At 46.9% G+C, this 24,073-nt stretch overlaps 1 long non-coding RNA gene and 2 pseudogenes across 1 annotated transcript in view; all 3 read right to left on the reverse strand.

Moving 5' to 3' along the window:
* Positions 1 to 542: 542 nt before the first annotated feature.
* LOC135050298 (uncharacterized) overlaps positions 543 to 24,073 on the reverse strand; it is a 288,312-nt gene continuing 264,781 nt past the window's right edge. The window contains exon 5 of the long non-coding RNA XR_010241597.1: positions 543 to 870. This is a non-coding gene — a long non-coding RNA (uncharacterized LOC135050298). The remainder of the gene's footprint in view (positions 871 to 24,073) is intronic.
* On the reverse strand, positions 19,477 to 19,594 carry LOC135051596 (5S ribosomal RNA; annotated as a pseudogene).
* Positions 19,744 to 19,861, reverse strand: LOC135052458 (5S ribosomal RNA; annotated as a pseudogene).

Genomic DNA, 24,073 nt, shown 5'->3' on the forward strand with positions numbered 1-24,073 from the left:
TAGATTTGTGATAACACAATGGGATCCGGTTAGGTCTAAATACCGATGCAGGAATCACGAAATTGCTGAGAATGCCGGTGCTGGTATCCATACTAGGATCACAATTCCAGCGTCAGAATCCTGCCATCCAAAATGAGTGTTTGCCAGGCCGGAGAGGTAAGCCGCATGGGGGGGGGGGGGGGGGGGGGGGAGGTTTAGGCTGCGGAAAGGGGGGTGGGGTTTAGGCACCACCAGGGAGGGGTAGGGTTAGTCTGAAAGGGGGGGTTAGATTTAGGCTGTGGGAAAAGACGGTTAGGGTTAGGGGGTATTGGGGAGAGGTAAGTATACTTACCTAGCCCCTCTCAGGATTCTCCTTAATGGGATTCCATGGTTGGTATCCCGACCGCCATCATATCAATCCCAAACCAACACAACATAAACCAATTGCAATATTCATTTTATTGAAGCTTAAAAAGGGGAGGGGAATTAGTTCAACCGCAAGGAAACGTCTCATAGAAATCGGAGGTATTTATGTTATGGAATAAATCACGCAGAGCCAGAAGAGTGCATTAAGGACTTGTTTATGTATTAGATTATACAAATGTGATTTGTGGGGTGAAGTAAGTTGGGAATAACTGTATTGATAAGGAAATCCACATATATATATATTATATATATAACTATATAAAACATGGATATGACATATAATGCTGTAACACGTACAGTATATACATTATGCAAATCTTATTTGAGGTCTGGACAAGTAATAATAAATGACGGATCTCTAGTTTATAACAATCACGTTTACAGATCAGAACAAAATCTCGCTGCGTCAGGATCCGTTCTGTACGGAGACTCCGGTGATTGTTACGAGCCGGTTATACTGTGTATCTGTAAGAAACAAACACATTATTATATCATAGCGGCAGGTTACCCTCAGAGATTACACCCTCTTCTAACATATGTTCTGCATTTACCCCCAGTTCCTCACAAAGTGAGAGAGACTAATGATAGAGGAGGGTGGCAGCAGGGTGTGATTATATAGCAGCGTACAGAGTATTTCCATTATCATTATCATTTAATGTTTGCTGTACATGCAAATTGCACATTACACCCCACAGTGATGCGTATTAGAATCCCTGGAAGTACGGGATCAATTAATGAGAATGCAAAGGACAGGGGTTATTTTGGCCCCCATTTATCAAGCCTTGGAGAATGATAAATTGCAGTGATAAAGTACTGACCAATCAGCTCCTTATTGTCACATTACAGTCTGTGTTTGAAAAATAGCAGTTTGGAACTGATTGGCTGGTACTTTTTCTCCATCCACATTATCTCCATCCAAGGCTTAGTAAATAATAGACGCCTTTATCAACGTGCTATTGATCACTCTCCAAGGCTTGATAAATCTGGACCTTTATTCTGTAATTTAGAGCATCAAGTATAGAAAAATACAGAATGTAAAAGTCAGTCCCCACACTGCACCTGGAATCCCCCTCATTACAGTGCTCAGCAGTCCTCCAAACAGTGACTGCAGAAGGATGAACGCAATGATAATAACCCTCCATGTATCATCCACCTCCTCATTTCTATGTGTATGGGGTTTCCTTAAGGTGATTCTATAGACAGATCAGTGGTTATGGGGGTCATTCCAAGTTTATCGCTAGCTGCATTCGTTCGCTGTGCAGCGATGAGGCAAAAAAATGGCACTTCTGGCAGGACGCTAGCTCCTGAGGGAACTATTCGCAAGCCCCACCACAGCGAGCGTACATTCCCGCAGCACGCCGCCACCCCTAACAGAGCCAAAAGAATGAAGAGTGGTGAGTACTAAGCCAGCATCCCGGTTAGCGGGTCGCCGGCCATTATGGCGGCATGAGAGTACAGAGACGCACGGCTTCTAAATGGTGCAGACTGCGTCTACCAACTGTGTACATTAACTGCGGACACAGTACCCAGACTGACAACAAAGCCATAAAAGGAGTCTGTCTCCATTTTATGCACATAGACACATGCAGTCAGTATAAAGAAAAGAGGGAAGACCGCACGCCTTTCAAGGGATGGGGCTTCAGTATGAGCAAAAACAGCAGCTCACAAACGCCATTTTCCCTACTGCAGCTGACACAGACGCTGATTGTCAGGGACGTGCAGCTCCTCCGGAGAGACTCCACATTACCTCAGCAGTACCAGGGGATCATAGCGCGGGGTAGCGACATATTAGTGTACTAAGTCCCTAATCTAGGGATTTAGTCTGCGACTCGGCTAAACTTGGCTTTAGCGATAAGGGCACCGTGTGCTGGTTCCATACTCTCTCTGTGTCTTCCTGGAAGGGCTCTTTGGTGGGTTAATTGTGCATTTAACCTTTTCCTGTGTGTATGTGTGCTGTCACTGTTACAGTATGTTAGGCAAAGAGTGTGTTTCATGTAAGGCAGAGTGTTCCTCTTCTCCAGGGGGTTCACTAGTGTGTACTCAGTGTAGTTTCCCTTCCCAGGCTAGTGGGGCAGAACTAGAGATGTGCACTGGAAATTTTTCGGATTTTGTGTTTTGGTTTTAGATTCAGACGCGTTTTGACAAAACCTCCCTTAAAAATTTTTGTCGGATTCGGGTGTGTTTTGGATTCGGGTGTTTTTTTTCAAAAACCCCTCAAAAACAGCTTAAATCATAGAATTTGGGGGTAATTTTGATCCTATAGTATTATTAACCTCAATAACCATAATTTCCACTCATTTCCAGTCTATTCTGAACACCTCACACCTCACAATACTATTTTTAGTCCTAAAATTTGCACCGAAGTCGCTGGATGACTAAGCTAAGCGACCCAAGAGGGCGGCACAAACACCTGGCCCATCTAGGAGTGGCACTGCAGTGTTGTGGAGATGTGTCCTGTTTTACAGGACACATTCCAGCTGCGGCAGCCAGGGATTCTGTGTCCCCTGCGGGACAACATATCTGACAGCGGTGGGACAGCTTGTCTGTCCCTAGCGCCTGTCAGTGTGCAGTGTGCAGGAGCGGCGGCTGTCCGGTGCGGGGATTACACTTTTCCCTGCACCGGACCGGAGGCTGCGGAGGCGTTTAAATGTTGGCGCCCTCCGGGAGCCAATCGCGGCTCCCGGAGTGGCGGCCAATCAGAGACGGGCGCGGCGAGCCACATGGCGCTCGCCGCGTCACAGGCCCCGCCCCCGGCGTCTGACGTCAGACGCCGGGCGGGAGCTGAACAAAAGTAGAAGCGCGCGGAAGAGCGCAGAAGAAGCGGCCGGGACCCGGAGGAGGAAGTCCGCGCGCGGGAGCGCAGAGGAGCCGGACGGGGAGCGGAGGCGGCGTGGACGAGGAAGAAGACGGCGGCCGTGGGGAGAAGAGCTCCGGTGGCCGCTGAAGAGGCCGGAAGATGTCGGCCTCCTGAAAGAAGATGTCCAGCGGCGGCTGGACTCAGAAGGACGGTGGAGGCGGCGCTGCTGGCCAGGACGGGTCAGTAGCAGAAGAGGGCGGCGGAGATCCCTGGACCAGGTGAGGCCTCACTGAGGCTTATCCCAACCCCCTTCCTTCCTAGACCACCAGGGACGGGCATTAGGCCCGGGGGCACAGTTCAGGCACTAGGCCTGTTGCGCAGTTAGGAGTTCGTCACCATTAGGTTTGGTGGTTTGGGCGTTAGGCCCAAGCCACCTAAACGGCACAGTAGGTGGGCATTAGGCCCGAGCGGCAATCCAGGCAATAGGCCTGTGGGGGCATTAGATGGCATTAGGCCCTAGTTCAGTTTGGCGGGCGCTAGGTACATATAAGGTGACCCTGGGCACTAGGCACAGGTCACCCAATGGGCAACAAGTTAGGCGGGCGCTAGGCCCGTGGGTGAAGTCAGGCCTCCGGCCTGTGTGCAGTCAGGGGGGCGCTAGGCCCAGTGAATAAGTGCCCCCGAGGTGAATAAAGGTGGCACTGGGCACTAGGCCCAGGCCACCCCGAGGTGTTTAGGTAGGCAGGTCCGCTCGTCCTGAGCCCCTGAGAAGAGAGTACGGGAGGTGGGTGAGCTGTGCGGCCCCCACTACCGGGTGTTCTGAGTCGGGTATTTAAAGGGACAGCACCGTGGGATCTTGTAATCCGATATTGTGATGTATGTTGTTACCGTGCAGGGCAAAGTGTCTGTTTGTTTTAAGTTTGTGCATAGTTGTGTTGCACCACCCACACGAGCTAGTTTGAGGGCTCTGTTTATGTAGCTAGTGTAGCGGACGCACACTAGGGTAGTTCTTGGCCCTGCACGGCTGTTTGTTTGTTTGCCTCCTTACAGGGACCTGTAAGTGGAGAAGATCGGAGTGCAAGACTTGTAACGGTGAGTAGCATCTGTGTACATTTGTCCCTTGTCTGTCCCCGAGCGCCGGAATAGGCATTGCTCACGGACGTGAGAATCCCCTTCATCACACTACGTGCGAGAGTGCGAGTGTGTGAAACCTGGGTGGCTGAGGCTGTGCCAGTGATGACCTTTCACCCAACCAGTGAAGGTCGCCGTCACCCCTGGGGTATCCCCTTTTCCGGTGGAAGAAGGGTTGATACCCCCCTTAAGGTAGACTATTTTCTCCTCAGCTCGGTCGTCGGTCAGCTCCGAGAGGGAATCGCCGTGTCCGGATCCGACTAAAGATTGCCAGGTCCGTTGAAGGTTCCGGTACCTGAAGGTGAGAGAGAGCGGCGCCTGGTGAGTACCGAAACTACCACACGCACCGCCGCACCTCTTACAGTGTCAGACAGGATGGCACTTAAAAAAATTGGCCCCAAACAGCACATGATGCAAAGAAAAGAGAAAAAGAGGTGCACTATGGTCGCTGGACGGCTAAGCTAAGCGACACAAACACCTCAATATCACAGGAATTATTTGTTCTAATCAATGGTATTATTGGTTCAAATCACTGGAAGAAAATGACAAAATCACAGGAATTATTCGTTCTAATCAATGGTATTATTGGTCCAAATCACTGGAAGAAAATGACAAAATCACAGGAATTATTCTTTCTAATCAATGGTATTATTGGTCCAAATCACTGGAAGAAAATGACAAAATCACTGGAATTAAATGGCAGTAATGTCGGGAATTATATCAAATGGCAGTACCACTGGACATATACGGAAGTGTCAGACAGGATGGCACTTAAAAAAATAGTCCCCAAACAGCACATGATGCAAAGAAAAGAGAAAAAGAGGTGCACTGTGGTCGCTGGACGGCTAAGCTAAGCGACACAAACACCTCAATATCACAGGAATTATTCGTTCTAATCAATGGTATTATTGGTCCAAATCACTGGAAGAAAATGACAAAATCACTGGAATCATTTGGCAAGATCACTGTAATTAATAATTAATTATAAATCACTGATATTAATTGGTAAAATAATCTCGCTATCGCCTGCCTAGTGAAGTGGAATCTAGATGGGATTTTGTACCGGGGACACAATAACTTAATCAATTGTCTAAATCCCAATGCACTAATGGCGGAAAACGGGCACACGTCTAACAGCGCACTGATTATACTGAGAACTGATTATACTGATCAATCACTGATTATACTGAGCACTGATTTTACTGAGCACTGATAATACTACGGAGAACTGACACTGAGCAGCGAGAACAGCACTGGACTATTGTACTGTAGTATACTAGTCACCACAATGCTGCACTGTACTACTATATACTGCTCACAACAATACAGCACAGATATGGATACTTGAAGTGACACGGAGCTGCAAGATACAGCAATGGCCTAATGTAATGTACAACTATATACTGTTGGTCACCAAAATGCTGCACTGTACTACTATATATATATACTGCTCACAACAATGCAGCACAGATATGGATACTTGAAGTGACACGGAGCTGCAAGATACAGCAATGGCCTACTGTACTGTGCTACTATACTGTTGGTCACCAAAATGCTGCACTGTACTACTATATATATACTGCTACAATGCAGCACAGATATGGATTCTTGAAGTGACACCGCAGAGCTGCAAGATACAGCAATGGCCTACTGTACTGTACAACTATATACTGGTGGTCACCAAAATCCTGCACTGTACTACTATATATATACTGCTCACAACAATGCAGCACAGATATGGATACTTGAAGTGACACAGAGCTGCAAGATACAGCAATGGCCTACTGTACTGTACAACTATATACTGTAGGTCACCAAAATGCTGCACTGTACTATATATATATATATATATATATATATATATATACTGCTCACAACAATGCAGCACAGATATGGATACTTGAAGTGACATGGAGCTGCAAGATACAGCAATGGCCTACTGTACTGTAGTAGTATACTGGTGGTCACCAAAATGCTGCACTGTACTACTATATATATATATATATATATATATACTGCTATAATGCAGCACAGATATGGATACTTGAAGTGACACCGCGGAGCTGCAAGATACAGCAATGGCCTACTGTACTGTACAACTATATACTGGTGGTCACCAAAATGCACTGTACTACTATATATATATATATATATATATATATATATATATATACTGCTCACAAGAATGCAGCACAGATATGGATACTTGAAGTGACACGGAGCTGCAAGATACAGCAATGGCCTACTGTACTGTACTACTATACTGGTAGTCACCAAAATGCTGCACTGTACTACTATATATATACTGCTACAATGCAGCACAGATATGGATACTTGAAGTGACACCGCGGAGATGCAAGATACAGCAATGGCCTACTGTACTGTACAACTATACACTGGTGGTCACCAAAATGCTGCACTGTACTATATATATATATATATATATATATATATATACTGCTCACAACAATGCAGCACAGATATGGATACTTGAAGTGACACGGAGCTGCAAGATACAGCAATGGCCTACTGTACTGTACTAAGTGTATACTGGTGGTCACCAAAATGCTGCATTGTACTACTATATAGTATACTATATATACTGGTCACACAACAATGCAGCAGATATTGAGCACTGATCATCAGGATACTGTCTAGAACTGAGTCTGACACGGAGCTGCAAGATACAGCAATGGCCTACTGTACTGTACTACTATAATTATATACTGGTGGTTCCCACAATGCAGCACACTGAGCACAGATATTTGCAGCACACTGAGCACAGATATGGAGCTTTTCAGGCAGAGAACGCAGCCACGTCCTCTCCGCTCAATCTCCAATGCACGAGTGAAAATGACGGTGACGCGCGGCTCTTTATATGGAATACGAATCTCGCGAGAATCCGACAGCGGGATGATGACGTTCGGCCTCGTTCGGGTTAACCGAGCAAGGCGGGAAGATCCGAGGCTGCCTCGGACCCGTGTAAAATACGTGAAGTTCGGGGGGGTTCGGATCTCGACAAACCGAACCCGCTCATCTCTAGGCAGAACCAACATTTCCTACATTTCTACTAAGGTATCTCAGAATGAGAAAGAGACGCAATACTTAAGACAGTCTGTGACTGAGTTTATGAAAAAGGTCTCAGTACCCAAACCAGCGTCTCAATCCCCTGCCATTTGTCCGCAAAAGCGTACTTTGGCCCATATCCTGCAGTCTGATTATGAGGGTGAGGTGGACTCAGAGGTGGGGGAGGGTACTCTGTTGCAAGGATTAGAGGCTCTCATAGAAGCTATCAGAGAATTTCTGAATATCCCTGATAAGGTGACAGAGGAGTGTGAGGAATCTTATTTTAATATAAAGACGAAATCCTCAGGCACTTTTCCTGCGTCAAAGGAACTAAATACCCTGTTTGAAATAGGGCCGTATTAAGGTACGTGGGGGCCCAGGGCAAAGTAGATTGTGGGGGGCCCCACCTATGATTTTATGGCAAAGTCCTCACCCCCCCCCTCCCCTCCCGGGGTCATGCGCACTCACACACATACATACACACACACATACATACACGCAAACGCACACATATACACTCACACACCTTCACTTACACTGCAGCAGGCTTTCAGTCACTGTCTCGCGGGATTTCCCTGTCCCACGAGACTGACTGTGCCGGAGCTCCTCGGCGGCCGCTGTTACCGAACAGCTGAGCCGCCGAAGGAAGACTCCTACAAAATGTAGGGTGTGGGGGCCCCGGGACAGTCACCCCTTTTGCCCCTGCTTTAATCCGGCACTGGTTTGAAGAACCATGGGTTAATCCGGATAAGAAATTTCAAATCCCTAAGCGGTTGTTACAGTATCATCTTTTAGGATAGGAAAAAATGGGAAAATCCACCGGCAGTGGATGCATCGGTCTCCAGGCTCTCACGAAAAATTCAATTGCCTGTCCTGGGTGTAGCCTCCCTAAAAGACGCGGTTGATCACAAAATTGAGACTACACTCAAATCTTTGTATACAGCTGCCGGGGTAGCCCAGAGACCCACTATAGCATGTAGGTGGATTACGCGAGCCATTGCTAAATGGTCGGGTAACATAATTGAGGGGTTAGACACCTTGCCTCACGGGGAGATTATTTTGCTCCTGCAGCATATACAGGACTCTGCGAACCTTATGGTGAAAGCCATAAAAGAGATAGGCTTGCTTAATGCACGCACTACAGCTATGGCAGTGTCTGCATGCAGGGGTTTATGGCTACGCCAGTGGACTGCAGATGCAGACTCCAGAAAAGGCGTGGAAGGCCTATCTTTCACAGGCGAGGTCTTATTTGGAGATGAACTAGACAAATGGATCTCCAAAGCTACTGCAGGTAAGTCCACATACCTACCTTCTGCAGCTCCCCCAGCTAGGAAGGCCTATTCAGGACCCAATGTTAGGGTCTCCTGCCCTGTGCTGCCACGTCGTCATGGCAACCGGGAGACAAGTGCTAGTGGAGTAACCTGAGCGCAGCTGATACTCCGGTTCGGGTCTTTTGCTGTGCAGTGGTTATAGGCTCTGTGCACGGCAGGGGATCCGGTGCTGGTTTTTGTGCTCACAGTCTGTGAGGTCTGAGTGGGGCGTGGACAGCACCTGCTTTATAAGGCCTCTTTTCAGGGTAAGCAGATGCTGCTGAATCTTTGTTGGTTAGTCAGTTCATGAAAGTTAGCCAGTACTGTGTAGCTTTGTATTTGTTTGTTGCTTACTGCAAATAGGCCTGGGGATTTGGTATTACACTCTGCCAATCCAGACCTAGCAGTAAGACTGGAGTCAGTCGTTTAGCTTGCTGGGGTTCTGTTACCACTCTGTGAACTTAGCAAGTTTGCGGCTGTATTCTAAGACTTGCCTGTCTAATCCTGTCTCACTGTGCTAGGTGTCAGGGGTCAGTTTAGTGGCAGTAAGCTAAAACCTGTGCACTGCAAGTGAGAAATAGGATTGTGGAGACTCTCCTTGTGTCTATCATTCCATCTCTGACCAAGTAGTTTACTGCCACACCCGTTGGTAACCCTTTAGGGTTTTGCTGTTGCCCTTAGCAACAGCATTTCGGGTTCTCTATGTATTAAAACACAACATCTTGCTTTTTCCATCTGTGCAGTTCTAATACAAAGGAGATACCCAGTTCCTTAGCCTCTGGGCTTCTCTGTTCACTTTGTGTGTATTTTGTTACCCTATTACCTTCTGTGTACGTTATGTCATATTCCCCAGTTTGTCTGTGAGTCCATTTGTTTTGCATAACAGTTCAAACACCAGTACATTCCTGCAGACACTGGAGTGCATAACAGTTCTGACACCAGTACTTTCCTGCAGGCACTGGTGTGCATAACATATTCAGCAGCCTAATACTCATGTTGAAATTTTGTGGGAATATGGAGCATACCCCTCAAAATACGTTGCAACAGGTGGTCGATCAGGTGCAGGTCCTGACTCGACAATTTAATGATTTGTCCATTAAAATGCACACCTCCCAGGCTGCTGGTGGAGCTCCCGCAGCAGCAGCACCTGCAGGGGTTAAGGAGCCGAAAGTAAATCTCCCGGATCGTTTTTCTGGAGATCGCTCGCAGTTCTTTTGTTTCAAGGAGAGCTGCAAGCTATACTTCCGGCTTAGGCCTCAGTCTTCTGGGTCGGAGATTCAGCGGGTGGGCATAGTGATTTCCTTGCTACAAGGAGACCCACAGGTCTGGGCATATGGGTTGCAGCCTGACTGTCCGTCGCTTAAAAGTGTTGATGCTTTTTTTACGGCACTGGGCATGGTGTATGATGACCCTGACAAGACGGCCTCAGCCGAGGCTCAGATTTCGATCCTTAAGCAAGGGCGAAGGCCAGTTGAGGTTTACTGTACGGAGTTTCGGAGGTTGGCCCATGATACCCAGTGGAATGACCCAGCCCTGAGACACCAGTACCGAAGAGGTCTTTCTAACCAGATAAAGGACCAACTGGTACAATATCCCTTGCCTGATAGCTTGGATCAGCTCATGCAGTTATCCATCCGGGTGGATAGACGGCTGAGAGAGCGTAGGCTTGAAAGGGAGACAGAGATTTCCTTCCTTCCCAAGGGAACCTCAGACTCTGAGGAATTTTCTGAGGAGCCTATGCAGATTGGGGCTACCCGCCTCTCCTCGCGTGAGAAGACGCGGAGGAGACAGCAGGGGTTGTGTTTGTACTGTGGGAATAAAGGTCACGTGGTAGTATCATGCCCAGAAAAGCCGGAAAACTTCAGGGCCTGAGGGTGATGGGAAATATCCTGTCAGGCCAGAAGTCAGAATTTCCCAAGAAGACTTTTATCATTCCGGTGACCTTGAAGATCCTCGGTCAAACTGTCAAGACTGAGGCCTTTGTGGACAGTGGGGCCGACGGGGTTTTTATGGACCGCCAATTCGCCCTGAAACACTCTGTTCCCTTAGTACCCTTGGCATCGGAAATTGAGATTTGTGGGTTAAACGGGGAACCATTATCCCAAGGTAAAATTACCTCTTGCACTAGCCAGATTTCTTTGTTTATTGGAGCCACACACTCTGAAAAATTGTCCTTTTATGTGACTGTCTGTACTTTTGCCCCATTGGTGTTGGGGTTACCCTGGTTAAGGGCCCACAATCCTCAATTTGACTGGGTCTCTAGGGAGATTCTTAGTTGGGGTACTGATTGTTTCAGGAGTTGCTTGAGCCTTCCAGTCAGGCTCTCGCAGCTAAGTTTGCCAGGATTGCCAGGGTGTTATGCAGATTTTGCGGACGTGTTCTCCAAAAAAGTTGCAGAGGTACTACCTCCCCATCGCCCCTATGACTGTGCCATTGATTTGTTGCCAAATGCTAAGCTTCCCAAGAGCAGGTTGTACTCCCTGTCACGTCCTGAGACTCAGGCTATGGCAGAGTACATTCAGGAGAACTTGGCTAAGGGATTTATCAGACCTTCACAGTCTCCAGTTGGGTCGGGGTTCTTCTTCGTGGGTAAAAAGGACGGTTCGTTGCGACCCTGCATCGACTTCAGGGAATTGAACCGTATCACGATTAAAAACTCATACCCACTGCCTCTCATTTCGGTCTTGTTTGACCAGCTTCGTACTGCCACCATTTTTTCTAAGATTGACCTACGCGGTGCGTACAATCTAATCCGAATAAGAGAGGGGGATGAATGGAAGACTGCCTTTAATACCCACTCAGGGCATTATGAATATTTGGTGATGCCTTTTGGGCTCTGTAATGCCCCGGCAGTCTTCCAGGATTTCATGAATGATGTGCTCAGGGAATATTTGGATAGATTCTTAGTTGTATACTTAGATGACATCCTAATCTTCTCCCATTCCCTGGAGGAACATCGGAAGCATGTACGCTTAGTCCTCCAGAAACTCAGAGACCACCGGCTTGGGGCGAAGCTGGAGAAGTGCGAATTTGAAGTTCAGCAAATCGCATTTCTAGGATATATTATCTCCCCAGAAGGTTTCCAAATGGAGGGTTCCAAGGTACAGGCAGTCCTGGATTGGGTGCAGCCCACTAGTTTGAAGGCGCTTCAGCGTTTCCTGGGCTTTGCGAATTTTTATAGACGATTTATCGCTGGATTTTCGTCTATAGTGGCGCCCTTGGTGGCACTCACTAAGAAAGGGGCAGATGTTGCTCACTGGTCTTGTGAGGCTAAAGCGGCTTTTGCCCGTCTCAAAAGGGCATTTGTTTCGGCCAAGGTGCTGCGACACCCTGATCCAGAGCGTCCTTTTGTGGTGGAGGTGGATGCCTCTGAGATGGGTATTGGGGCAGTGCTTTCTCAGATGGGAGTGTCTGATAATCGCCTTCATCCCTGTGCTTACTTTTCCCGTAAATTTTCGCCTGCCGAGATGAATTATGACGTGGGTAACCGGGAATTGTTGGCTATTAAGGAAGCACTCGAGGAGTGGAGACACTGGCTTGAGGGGGCTAAGTTTGTGGTCTCAATTCTCACTGACCATAAGAATCTGGCATATTTAGAGTCAGCGAAGCGTCTCAATGCCAGGCAGGCACGATGGGCTTTGTTTTTTGCTCGCTTTAATTTTTTGATAACATATCGCCCTGGGTCAAAAAACATCAAGGCTGATGCGCTCTCGCGGAGTTTTGCTCCAATCCAGGAGACCACCGAGGAGCCGTTGCCCATTGTTTCCCCATCATGTATTAAAGTGGGCATTACCCAGGACCTCTTATCATTAGTCCTTAGAGCACAGGAGCAGGCTCCTCCAGACCTTCCGGTAGGTCTTTTGTTTGTGCCTCCTAGGTTAAGACAGCGAGTGTTCCTGGAATTCCATGCCAAGAAGTCGGCAGGTCACCCGGGTATTGCCAGAACTCGGGAGTTGCTATCTAGGGCGGTGTGGTGGCCCTCGGTGGCTAAGGATGTGGATCAGTGGGTTCGGGCATGTGACATCTGTGCCCGAAATAAGACTCCTAGAGGGGTTCCTGTTGGCCCATTACATCCACTCTCTATCCCATCTAAGCCATGGACCCACATTTCAATGGATTTTGTGGTGGACTTGCCCAAATCCTCGGGGATGACAGCCATCTGGGTTGTCGTTGACAGGTTTTCGAAGATGGCGCACTTCGTTCCACTGGTTGGGCTGCCATCAGCCAGACGCCTGTCTGAATTATTTATGCTGCATGTTGTGCGTCTCCACGGGTTGCCACTTGATGTGGTCTCTGACCACGGATCCCAGTTTGTGGCCAAATTCTGGAGGGCATTTTGTTCCGATCTCCAGATTTCTGTCAGCTTGTCGTCAGGCTACCATCCGCAGTCTAATGGGCAGACTGAAAGGGTGAACCAGTCCTTGGAGCAGTTCCTCAGGTGTTATGTCTCCAAGTGTCAGACTGACTGGGTTGCTCATCTGTCCATGGCGGAGTTTGCCTATAACAACGCGGCTCACTCTGCTACAGGGATCTCTCCCTTCCTTTGTGTGTATGGGCATCATCCTAAGGCCAATTCTTTTGACCCCCTGGACTCCACGCCTGGTGGTTCCTCTGTGGTTTCGGTCCTTAGAGGTATTTGGCGGAAAGTGAAGAAAGCCCTTGTGTCTGTGTCATTAGTGACCAAAAGGGTTTTTGATAAGCGGAAAAGACCCTGCAGCTTCAAATTAGGAGACTTTGTCTGGTTGTCTACCAAGAATTTGAAGTTGAGACAGCCATCTCATAAGTTAGGGCCCCGGTTCATCGGCCCTTATAAGATCACCAGGGTTATCAATCCGGTGGCATTTCAGTTAGATCTGCCCCGTTCTTTGGGTATCAATAAAACATTTCATTGTTCCCTTTTAAAACGGGCGATTAGTAATCCTTCTTCCAGTGGAAGACCTTCCCCTCTTCTGATACGTGGCCAGAGGGAGTTTGTTGTTGAAAGGATTCTTGACTCCAAGGTGGTTCGGGGTCGGCTGTCATTTTTGGTGCACTGGAAGGGGTATGGCCCGGAGGAGCGGTCGTGGGTGCGCAGTTGTGATCTTCATGCCCCCAGACTGATACGCTCTTTCTTCTCGCAGTTCCCCGATAAACCCGGTGGTAGGGGTTCTTTGACCCCTCGTCAGAGGGGGGGTACTGTTAGGGTCTCCTGCCCTGTGCTGCCACGTCGTCATGGCAACCGGGAGACAAGTGCTAGTGGAGTAACCTGAGCGCAGCTGATACTCCGGTTCGGGTCTTTTGCTGTGCAGTGGTTATAGGCTCTGTGCACGGCAGGGGATCCGGTGCTGGTTTTTGTGCTCACAGTCTGTGAGGTCTGAGTGGGGCGTGGACAGCACCTGCTTTATAAGGCCTCTTTTCAGGGTAAGCAGATGCTGCTGAATCTTTGTTGGTTAGTCAGTTCATGAAAGTTAGCCAGTACTGTGTAGCTTTGTATTTGTTTGTTGCTTACTGCAAATAGGCCTGGGGATTTGGTATTACACTCTGCCAATCCAGACCTAGCAGTAAGACTGGAGTCAGTCGTTTAGCTTGCTGGGGTTCTGTTACCACTCTGTGAACTTAGCAAGTTTGCGGCTGTATTCTAAGACTTGCCTGTCTAATCCTGTCTCACTGTGCTAGGTGTCAGGGGTCAGTTTAGTGGCAGTAAGCTAAAACCTGTGCACTGCAAGTGAGAAATAGGATTGTGGAGACTCTCCTTGTGTCTATCATTCCATCTCTGACCAAGGAGTTTACTGCCACACCCGTTGGTAACCCTTTAGGGTTTTGCTGTTGCCCTTAGCAACAGCATTTCGGGTTCTCTATGTATTAAAACACAACATCTTGCTTTTTCCATCTGTGCAGTTCTAATACAAAGGAGATACCCAGTTCCTTAGCCTCTGGGCTTCTCTGTTCACTTTGTGTGTATTTTGTTACCCTATTACCTTCTGTGTACGTTATGTCATATTCCCCAGTTTGTCTGTGAGTCCATTTGTTTTGCATAACAGTTCAAACACCAGTACATTCCTGCAGACACTGGAGTGCATAACAGTTCTGACACCAGTACTTTCCTGCAGGCACTGGTGTGCATAACACCCAACCTACAGTCCTTTCGGACGGCCAAGTTTAGGGGCAAGGCCAGAGGTTCCTCTGCCGCCGCCAGAGATGCTAGAGGCAAACCATGGAAACCAGCTACTGCCAGTTCACAGGAACAGAGTTCAGGCTCTGCTTCCTCAAAACCTTCCGCATGACGGTGGACCACGATGCCTGGAAGGCTGTCAAGTGAGAGCCCAGCTAAAATTCTTCAGTCGCATCTGGACAAGATCGTGCCAGGATCCCTGGGTCATAGACCTTATATTCCAGGGCTACAGACTGGAGTTCCAGGAGCTCCCACCTCACAGATTCTTCAAATCAGGCTTACCAGTTTCACAAGAGGCAAGAATAACCTTACAGGACGCCATTCAAAAACTGTTACAGACCCAGATCATTGTTCCAGTTTCATCTCATCTACAAAACAATGGTTATTATTCCAGCTTGTTTGTAGTACCGGAGGCGGACGGTTCGGTAAGACCGATTCTTAACCTCAAGTCGTTGAACCCGTACTTACGAGTGTTCAAATTCAAGATGGAGTCTCTGAGAGTGGTGATCTCAGGTCTGGAGGAGAGGGAATTCCTAGTGCCTCTGGATATCAAGAATGCATACCTTCATATTCCGATCTGGCCGCCTCATCAGGCTTATCTACGGTTTGCACTGCAGGACTGTCACTACCAGTTCAAGGCCCTGCCATTTGGTCTCTCCACGGCACAGAGGGTGTTCACCGAGGTGATGGCAGAGATGATGTTACTACTCCGCAAACAAGGAGTGAACATAATTCCGTACCTGGACGATCTTCTGATAAAGGCACCATCCAGGGAGCGGTTGTTGAACAACATTGGTCTCCCAACCAGACTACTCCTGGATCATGGGTGGATTCTGAACCTACCAAAATCTCACCGATAACCAACACAGAGACTTCCTTTCCTGGGAATGATACTTGACACAGAGCCTCAGAAAGTATTCCTGCCCTTGGAAAAGGCAATGGTAATCCAGTTGATGGTTCGGGCTGTCCTGAAACCAACACGGATCTCGGTGCATCTCTGCATATGCCTTCTGGGGGAAATGGTGGCATCTTACGAGGCGATTCAGTATGAAGGTTTCATGCGAGGCCCTTCCAGCTGGATCTGTTGGACAAATGGTCCGGATCGCATCTTTATATGCACCAGAGGATTCATCTGTCTCCAAAAGCCAGGATCTCCATCCTGTGGTGGTTACAAACTTCTCACCTCGTCGAGGGTTGGAGGTTTGGTATTCAGAATTGGATTCTACTAACCACAGATGCAAGCCTCAGAGGTTGGGAAGCAGTCAACCAGGGGGTGCAGTTTTAGGGAAAATGGTCAAGTCAGGAAGTTGTCCAATAAACATCCTGGAACTCAGGGCTATCTACAACGCCCTTCAGCAGGCCGCAATTCTACTTCAGAATCAGGCTATTCAGGTCCAGTCGGACAATGTGACGGCAGTGACGTACATAAACCGACAGGCAGGAACGAAAAGCAGAGGTGTCAAGAATTCTCCTCTGGGCGGAAAAACACGCAGTGGCGTTGTCGGCGGTCTTCATCATGGGAGTAGACAACTGGGAAGCAGACTTTCTCAGCAGACACCACCTGCACCCGGGGGAATGGGGCCTTCACTCAGAGGTGTTCTGATGGTTGACACGTCGGTGGGGATATCCACAAATCGACATGATGGCCTCTCAACTCAGCAAGAAACTCAAGCGGTACTGTTCCAGGTCGAGAGACCCACAAACAGTGGCGGTAGACGCTCTGACTACTCCGTGGGTCTACCAGCTGGTGTATGTGTTTCCTCCACTTCCTCTGATCCCAAGAATTCTAAAAAGCATAAAAAGGGAAAAGGTTCAAGCAATCCTCAATGCTCTGGACTGCCTACGAAGAGCCTGGTAGGCGGATCTTCTGGAGATGCTCCTCGAAGATCCGTGGCCTCTACCTCTTCGCGAGGATCTTCTGCAACAGGGCCCGTTTGTCTATCAAGACTTACTGCGGCTACGTTTAATGCCATGGAAGTTGAACGGCTGATTCTAGCCAGGAGAGGGATTCCTGACAAGGTCATCCCGACTATGATCCAAGTCAGGAAGGGGGTAACGTCTAAACATTACCACCGTATCTGGAGGAAATATGTCTCCTGGTGTGAGAGCAGACAATATTCTGCAGTGGAATTTCATCTGGGACGTTTCCTGCTTTTTCTGCAGTCGGGAGTGGATGTGGGCCTACATCTAGGCTCCATAAAAGTCCAGATTTCGGCCTTGTCTGTTTTCTTTCAGAAACAATTGGCTTCTTTACCTGAGGTCCAGACGTTCTTGAAAGGTGTTCTGCACATCCAACCTCCCTTTGTGTCTCCCACGGCACCTTGGGATCTCAACTTGGTGCTGCAGTTCCTCCAATCGGACTGGTTTGAACCATTACAGGAGGTAGACGTAAAGTACGTTACGTGGAAGACCGTCACATTGTTGGCATTGGCTTCAGCAAGACGGTGTGTCGGAGTTGGGAGCGTTGTCTTACAAGAGCCCCTACCTAATTTTCCATGGGGACAGAGCTGAACTCAGGACTCGTCAGCAATTTCTACCTAAGGTGGTGTCCGTATTTCACATTATCCAACCAATTGTGGTTCCAGTTGTTACGGACACCTCTGATACTACAAAGTCTTTGGATGTCGTAAGGGCTTTGAAGGTGTATGTAAAGAGAACAGCTCATCACAGGAAATCGGATTCACTGTTCGTTCTCTATGATCAAAATAAAATTGGGTGTCCTGCTTCAAAACAGTCAATTGCACACTGGATCAGGCTCACTATCCAGCATGCTTATTCCACGGCAGGCGTGCCGCTTCCAAAATCTGTACAGGCCCATCTACTAGGCCGGTGGGTTCTTTTTGGGCAGCTGCCCGGGGTGTCTCGGCCTTACAGCTCTGCTGAGCAGCTACTTGGTCAGGTTCGAACACGTTGCTAAGTTTTACAAATTTGATACTTTGGCCTCTGAGGACCTTCAGTTTGGTCAATCTGTTCTGCAGGAACCATTTCAAGTTTATTCTCTCCTCCTACAGCTCTGCTCTTTTCCTTGCCAAGCAATCTTTTTTCCAAGCACTCATCTCTTCTCAGTCCTCCTGTCCACGCCGTCTCTTTGAAACGTTCAACACTCTCCTTCGCCCCCCTCCTCCTCCCCTCCCAACCTCCCTCACTGCCACTGACTTTGCCTCCTTCTTCATCTCCAAAATTGAGGCCATCCAACATGACATCTCCCGACGTCACCCCTCTGCTACCCCACTGCCCCCTCTATCCCTCCCCTCCATCTATCCCACCCTGTCCTCCTTCCGTCCCACTTCCGAAAACGAAGACCACTCTCTCATCTTATCCCCCCCCTCCACCTGTCCCCTGGACCCCCTTACCTCCCGTCTTCTCCGCTCCCTCTCCCCCACTGCCTGCTCCCACCTTGCTCACCTCTTTAACATGTCCCTCTCTACCGACATCTTCCCCTCGCCATTCAAACATGCTCTGGTCTCACCTATTCTCAAAAAACCCAACCTTGACCCCTCATCACCCACTAACTACCGCCCCATCTCTCTTCTCCCTTTCGTCTCCAAATTACTTGAACGACTGGTCTACAGCCGTCTCACAAGCCACCTCTCTGAAAACTCCATCCTCGATCCACTACAATCTGGCTTTCGCCCACTCCACTCAACTGAGACTGCCCTGGTGAAAGTCACCAATGACCTGCTTTCGGCCAAATCCAAGGGCCACTTCTCTCTGCTCATCCTTCTGGACCTCTCTGCTGCCTTTGACACCGTAGATCATCCTCTCCTCCTGCGCACACTCCAAAATGCTGGCCTCTCTGGAACTGTCCTTGACTGGTTTTCTTCTTACCTCACTAACCGCTCCTTCTCTGTGTCTGCCTCCAGCACCACCTCACACCCTTCCATCCTTCCTGTTGGTGTCCCTCATGGTTCTGTCCTTGGACCCCTTCTGTTCTCCCTGTACACCTCTTCCCTGGGTGCGCTCATTAACTCCTTTGGCCTTCAATACCACCTCTATGCTGATGACACACAACTCTACCTCTCCTCTCCTGATCTGTCCCCCTCTGTCCTCTGGTAAATTCAGTGTGGAGCCGCACTAGTCTAAACAATCTAAACGTAATATAGATGTAGAATCAAAAGAAAAAAACCAATATATATGCAGTTTAAAAAAAGAGGAATCTAAAACTGCTAATGATTGGCGGTGCTCCCAGGAATTTTGTAGACTAGACTACAATTGTAAAGGAGAGAAAAAGACAAAAAACCCTTGTTTGGGAGCACTCGTTTATGAAAATAAATATAATATAAAGTAAGATGAATGATGAAATGGGATAAAACTTAACCTTTAATTGTTTCTTAAATAAAATGGAGGTAAAGTAATTATAAGACTCATGTCTAATGTTTGAAGTAGAAAGCCTTGTTTAACCTTTTTAACAAATGAGGTACAAGGTAATGAAGGAGGGTGAAAATATCAGAGATATTGTGTGTTGCATGGATACCATGGATTTCTGATGAAGTGAGGGTACCCAATGAAGTCACTGTCTATGCCTTATGATGAAGAAATTAATGGTAGCATAATATGGTAGCAAAGTTGGATTGAGATGAGAAGAAATGGCAATGAAGAATGAAAGGGGGGGAGGGGGCCCACTGCACCTGGTATTCTCAGGAGGTTTCCCTTCCTGATACTGATCAGGCCATACCTGCTTAGCTTCCGAGATCGGACAAGATCGGGCGTATTCAGGGTAGTATGGCCGTGGGCCTGATTGTTGGAAATGTGAGAGAAGAAATCGGAGGAAATCGACTCCTATTGTCTGTACTAAGCATAAATCAAAACCATGAATAGTCTGGGAGGGTTATTCCAGAAGCAGAGATGCACGATATATCGGATGGGATTTTTCCTTAATTAGGGGCCCACTGCACCTGGTATTCTCAGGAGGTTCACCTTCCCATTACTAACCAGGCCATGCCTGCTTAGCTTCCGAAATTGGACAGGATCGGGCGTATTCAGGGTAGTATGGCCGTGGGCCACTATAGAGGAAAAATGGGAAATGGGGAAGTGAACATGCTCTGCTTGCAGTACTTCACACTCAACCACGGCTATGGACAGTATCAAAATTGTATTTCTAGACAGCGGTATGTCTGGATAGTTCTGAGTGTCTGGGATGTCTTTGCAAAATGAATCAGTGGAAAAAAATGATGAAAATGATAGATGGAGTTTTTTTAGAGTGATGAGTTCTCATGGAGATGTTAAATAAAGATGTGTGTGCTGTGTATATGTATGGCTGTATCCATAAAGCAAAAATCTTGTAATTATAGATCCCCTAAGGGAGAACAGATAAGTGGTCATATGTTAGTAAAAAGGTCAAAGTGTGGCCTTTGTAGTGGGAGTGGACGATACCAATTATCAGACAGCAGTGTTCAGAGCTGAATCAAAAAATTAGTTGATTAAAAAATAATTAATTATATTATCATATTGTCAAACTACTGGAGAGTAGTCAGATAAATTCTCATGTGCTGACACAGAGCTCAGAACTGGATCATATATGGTACAATCATATGAATAAAATTGATTGATACTGGAAAATTGAAAATGATTGTTGGTAATTAATAGGAAATAATAATATGCAGACAAATGAAAAATTGCTACCATAAATAGGGTTGTACGAAAGGATACAAATAATACAAAAATGATGCAATGCAATACAATAATACAAAAATCATAAAGGCATAGGCGGGGAGTAAGTGCAAAATATAAACATATAAATATATATACATAACACACTTCTGAAACAAAGGGAAAATATAGTGGTATACAGCGGTCTAATATCCGCTACCACTATCTCTGGGTAAACTGTCAATTCTTTTCAAGCTAATAGTGGGTAATAACATGGATTTAAACCCTGGTGGTCTAATGGGATTACCCACAGTATAAGCAATAGCAGAGAAAAAACACCCGGCAGCGCACAACAGTGTTTGGGCAGGAGATAAATTCCCGTGCTGCACTGAAATATAGTGGTGCGCTGGAGACCCTGGTGGTCTAGTGTTAGTTACCCCCGGCCGCACAGTATGCGGCTAATAGCAGAGAGAGTAAACATACGGCAGCGCAATCAGTATTAGGCAGGGGATAAATTCCCGTGCTGCACTGAAGTATGGTGGTGCGCTAGAGACCCTAGTGGTCTAGTGTTAGTTACCCCGGCCGCACGGTGTGCGGCAGATGTTGAGTTGATTCCCCTGTTCGAAGTCCCGCTGTGGTGACGAGCGCGGCCGCCCGCTTCCGGACTGGGCGTCGCCGCGGTGACGTCACTGTGGACATTTCTCAACGTACGTTTCACCTATCAGGCTTGGTCACGAGAGCCTCCCTCTATTGCTCTCAAAGTGGCCAGTACTTGAGTATCAGGATGACCAATGAAAGAGGCATATTGATATGACTGACTGGTGGTAGAGCCAATCAAATCTTATATGGGTTAACAAATGAAAGGATTGCTGAGGCGGGGGAAGGGAAGGGGAGAACGGGATAGATGTGTAGTGATAGAAAGAGGTGATGATAGATGGTGAAGGAGAATGGAAAGAAAGGAATGTGAAGGATGAAATAAGAATGTGGTGATAATGAATATGTGAAACTGAAATGAGTGATGTAGATGTGAGGAAATAATGAAAATGAAAATGTGAGGAGATGAATGAAAAAAAAAAATGAAAATAAAATTAAAATTAAATATTAAAATAAATGAAAATGAATATAAAAATAAAATTAAAATTAAAAATAAATATTTAAATAAAAAAAAAAAAATATATATAAAAATAATATGAATAAAATAAAATAAAGATAAAAATAAAAATAAATATAGACATAAATATAAAAATAAAAAAATATAATAATAAAAATAAAATAAAAATATAATTGATACAAGTGATATGATGAATAAATGAAGATACCATGAAGATGAAGAATGGGTATATGAATATATTAATGAGAGGGGGTGAGGTGATGCTGGGAGTGGAGTGTGTTGTATTCATGTGATATAATGTGTGGGGAGTGATAAAGTGTGAGCAAGTTAGAAAAAGGGGTTGGGTGAGGAATGCTGGAAAATTGGGTGTATTACTTGTTGTGTGATGTACTGGTAAATGAATGGTGTGCTAGGTGGAAGTGATGAAGTGTGAGCAGGGTGGAATATGGGGTTTTGTTGATGGAGCAAAGGGGTAAGCAGGGAGGTGTGGAAAGATGTGGGGAAGTGGGGTGGGGAAACAGACTTAGAGAATGGGTGAAGAATTTGAAGTTGAAAATGTGGTGAGAGAATGGAAAAAGGATGGAGGGGGGTTTTGGTGAGGAGAGAAATGAAGAGAAGAGACAAAAAGAGAAGGAGGGAAACAAGAGTGGGGTTGTGGAGAGTGATGGGGGGGGGAAGAAAGGGGGGGGAGTTTGAGTAAAGAGAGGGAGAAGGGGGGGGTTTGGGGAAGTTAGGGCTGGGGGAGAAGAGGAGGTGGGGAATGAACTGAAGGGAGAGGGGGCGAAAAGGAGGGGGGGGGGGAAGGAGAAGTGGGGGGGGGGAGAGAGGCTGGAAGGAGGTGATGGTGGAGGAAGCTAAAGGGGGGAGGGGGAGGGGAAGGGGCAGAAAATTAAAAGGGTGGGAAAGGAACGATGCAATTATGTGGGTAAGAAAATGCTGTAATTGATATATTCATTTAAACCCTTGGGCATAAGGGTGTCCAATTTGAAGATCCATTCAGATTCCTTTTTCTGTAGAGCCATATTATAGTCTCCTCCTCTTAATCCCATTTTTACATGTTCAAGACCTGAAAAATACAAATCTTCTGTTCGACTGTCATGAAAACGCAAAAAGTGTCTGGCGACTGTGGTAAGCTTCTTGAACTGGGCTGAGTCTCGTTTGGCATTCCTAACTGTGCTGATATGTTCAAGTGCCCTGACTTTCAACATACGAGATGTCATGCCCACATACCTGAGATTACAGGTGCATGAGATGCAATAAATCACATTCTCAGTCCTACAGTTAAAGAAGTCTTGTACTGTGATCTGCTGATTAAATCTGTCAGTAATTGACATGAGGTTGGTGACGTTTGGGCATAATTTACAATTACCGCATGGATAGGTACCTTTGAGAGGTCTCGGTTTTGAGGGCTGCGAAAAATAGCTTCTTACCAGTTTGTCTTTTAGGTTTTCATTCATCTCCTCACATTTTCATTTTCATATTCATTATTTCCTCACATCTACATCACTCATTTCAGTTTCACATATTCATTATCACCACATTCTTATTTCATCCTTCACATTCCTTTCTTTCCATTCTCCTTCACCATCTATCATCACCTCTTTCTATCACTACACATCTATCCCGTTCTCCCCTTCCCTTCCCCCGCCTCAGCAATCCTTTCATTTGTTAACCCATATAAGATTTGATTGGCTCTACCACCAGTCAGTCATATCAATATGCCTCTTTCATTGGTCATCCTGATACTCAAGTACTGGCCACTTTGAGAGCAATAGAGGGAGGCTCTCGTGACCAAGCCTGATAGGTGAAACGTACGTTGAGAAACGTCCACAGTGACGTCACCGCGGCGACGCCCAGTCCGGAAGCGGGCGGCCGCGCTCGTCACCACAGCGGGACTTCGAACAGGGGAATCAACTCAACATCTGCCGCACACCGTGCGGCCGGGGTAACTAACACTAGACCACTAGGGTCTCTAGCGCACCACCATACTTCAGTGCAGCACGGGAATTTATCCCCTGCCTAATACTGATTGCGCTGCCGTATGTTTACTCTCTCTGCTATTAGCCGCATACTGTGCGGCCGGGGGTAACTAACACTAGACCACCAGGGTCTCCAGCGCACCACTATATTTCAGTGCAGCACGGGAATTTATCTCCTGCCCAAACACTGTTGTGCGCTGCCGGGTGTTTTTTCTCTGCTATTGCTTATACTGTGGGTAATCCCATTAGACCACCAGGGTTTAAATCCATGTTATTACCCACTATTAGCTTGAAAAGAATTGACAGTTTACCCAGAGATAGTGGTAGCGGATATTAGACCGCTGTATACCACTATATTTTCCCTTTGTTTCAGAAGTGTGTTATGTATATATATTTATATGTTTATATTTTGCACTTACTCCCCGCCTATGCCTTTATGATTTTTGTATTATTGTATTGCATTGCATCATTTTTGTATTATTTGTATCCTTTCGTACAACCCTATTTATGGTAGCAATTTTTCATTTGTCTGCA

Source organism: Pseudophryne corroboree, chromosome 2, assembly GCF_028390025.1.
Source record: "Pseudophryne corroboree isolate aPseCor3 chromosome 2, aPseCor3.hap2, whole genome shotgun sequence".
NCBI classification, from domain to species: domain Eukaryota; kingdom Metazoa; phylum Chordata; class Amphibia; order Anura; family Myobatrachidae; genus Pseudophryne; species Pseudophryne corroboree.